This window comes from Scylla paramamosain, chromosome 1, assembly GCF_035594125.1.
Source record: "Scylla paramamosain isolate STU-SP2022 chromosome 1, ASM3559412v1, whole genome shotgun sequence".
Lineage (NCBI taxonomy): Eukaryota > Metazoa > Arthropoda > Malacostraca > Decapoda > Portunidae > Scylla > Scylla paramamosain.
The window spans coordinates 34,005,193-34,007,692 of record NC_087151.1 but is presented as its reverse complement, the minus strand read 5'-3'; the positions used below and the strand labels follow the sequence as shown (position 1 = coordinate 34,007,692).

Genomic DNA, 2,500 nt, shown 5'->3' with positions numbered 1-2,500 from the left:
CTCTCACTCACTTTCTCTCTCTCTCTCTCTCTCTCTCTCTCTCTCTCTCTCTCTCTCTCTCTCTCTCTCTCTCTCTCTCTCTCTCTCTCTCCCTGTTATATCAAGCAAGCACGAACACGCCATCACATTAACCCTCCTGTTCATTCTGTCACAATACGTTACGTGTTGCAAGAATCTTAATCACACCACTATCTCAGACGTCACCGTTAGTTCTGACGTCACGGCGCGTCATCACACCCTCACGCTCCTCCTGCCACCCCCACACGATGATGATTGGCCCCTCGTCACGCGAATCCCCCTCCTCAGCTCCTCCTGTAAGTGGTGACGAAGAGGATGGACGTGTGAGAGAGAGAGAGAGAGAGAGAGAGAGAGAGAGAGAGAGAGAGAGAGAGAGAGCGCGCGGGTGGGTGGTGAGGGTGCCAAGGAGGGACGGCATGGCGGGTGGGTCCGGTTGGGAATATTGATCGCGTGTCACGAAGCCGCGTATAACCCTACTTTAAGGGTGTTTAAAAGCGCGAAAGGTCAAGTGTGAGTGAGTTAAAGTGGAGGGTTTACGCGGGCATGTGTTGAGGTGGTGGGGGAGGGCACGTTGTCTGGCTTACGTGAACAGGCCTTGCTTGCATCGCCATGACCCGACACAACACGACCAGCCAGCCAGCCACTGCCTCCTCTATGACCTTTCCCAGTCTGTCTCGTCCTCCCCACTTCCTCACCGGTTCTTTCCCTCGCCGCCTCTCATTAGGACTCTCTTGACTCACGGATTAGGCTTTCGTCGTGTGCTGTTAACCATTCCTTTGGCTTGTCTGTGAGCTCTTGTCGCCTCCACATCACCTCAAGAACGGAAGAACGTAAGAGATGTTGGAAGAAGCCAGTAGGTCTATATTAGTCTCTCTCTACAGAATCTACCTAACTATATCCACGTATCCCTATCCATAAATTTATCTCATCTTTTAAAGCTTCCTGTTGATTCGGGACTAGCAGCTTGATCACTGAGTCTATTCCTGTCAACTTTACAGCCACGACATTTCTTCCCAGATTTTCAACCACAGCGAAGTTAGAACAGTAGGATGGCGGAGGATGATGCATATATTGTAAACAAAACACGTCTGGAAAGCAAACTGACGAAAGGTGTGGAAAGCTAACAGACAACATGACAGGCAAATACAGGTAGGGTGACAGTACATACAAGCAGGATGAGCAGGACACACAGGCTAGATAAAGTAGGTGTAGCCAAGCAGAGAGGCAGGATGTCAGACAGATAAACAGATTACCAGGTACATACAGACAGGAAAAGGAAGGAGGTGCCAAATAAACACCAACTCATCAACACTACAGAAGCGAAAAACAGCTAATTGGGCAGACGCAGTCACTTGAACAGGAAAGCGAAGATGCAAAAGGTTAAAAAAAGGAGAGAGAGAGAGAGAGAGAGAGAGAGAGAGAGAGAGAGAGAGAGAGAGAGAGAGAGAGAGAGAGAGAGACACTTAGTGGAGAGGGGATCTTGGAAATTGAATGAGTTATGGTGCCGTAGCAACAAGGTCATATGGCGCCGGTTAGAGTTACATAAAAAATAAAAAAAAGTAAAAAAATAGATACTTAGTGAAGAGAGGATCTTGGAAATTGAATGAGTTATGGCGCCGTAGCAACGAGGTCATATGGCACCGGTTAGAGTTGCATGAAGGCGCTACGTCTTCCACCGAGAATCTACTAGATACTATATATATAAAGTAGCCAAGATCAGACTTAACCCAAGGAGGAACTAGAAAATAAATAAATTGAGACAAAACGAGATGTGGAAGTCAGATATATTAATAACAACAAAACATAAAATGAACAAGAAAATTACCGGGAAAGAGAATGAAAGCAAATGGAAATAGGGATAAACAAGAAGGAGAAGGAGAAAAGAAAACGACGACGATCTGTGAAAGAACTCGGTGAAAGAAAGAAATAAAGAAGGAAAGAAAGAGCAAGAAAAGAACCAGAGGCAAACAAGAAAGAGGCAAATGAAGGAGGAGGAAGAGGAGAAGAGGAACCGTGAAGAAAAACAAGAAGCAGCCGACCTTTAAATAGCTCACACACACACACACACACACACACACACACACACACACACACACACACACACACACACACACACACACACACACACACACACACACACACACACACACACACACTGGCCGTCACGAGTCAATAGACAGCCAAGGACGTGCAGCATACACACACACACACACACACACACACACACACACACACACACACACACACACACACACACACACACACACACACACACACACACACACACACACACAGACTTTCACTCTCGGAATTTGACTTCATGTGTTCGTGTGTGTTTAAGTGAAAGCAGTTTGAAATACGTACATGTGTGTGTGTGTGTATGTATGCAGTTATGTAAGTAAGTGTGTATGTCTGTTGAGGCGTGCTCGTGTATGTCCTAATGTGTGTGTAGTTTGCAAGACGATGAGACGGCAGAGTGAGG

The 2,500-nt window shown here is 46.5% G+C and overlaps 1 protein-coding gene across 1 annotated transcript in view; it reads left to right on the top strand.

Moving 5' to 3' along the window:
* The window catches only part of LOC135104439 (uncharacterized), an 82,330-nt gene that overhangs the window by 78,948 nt on the left and 882 nt on the right, over window positions 1–2,500 (top strand). The window lies entirely within an intron of this gene.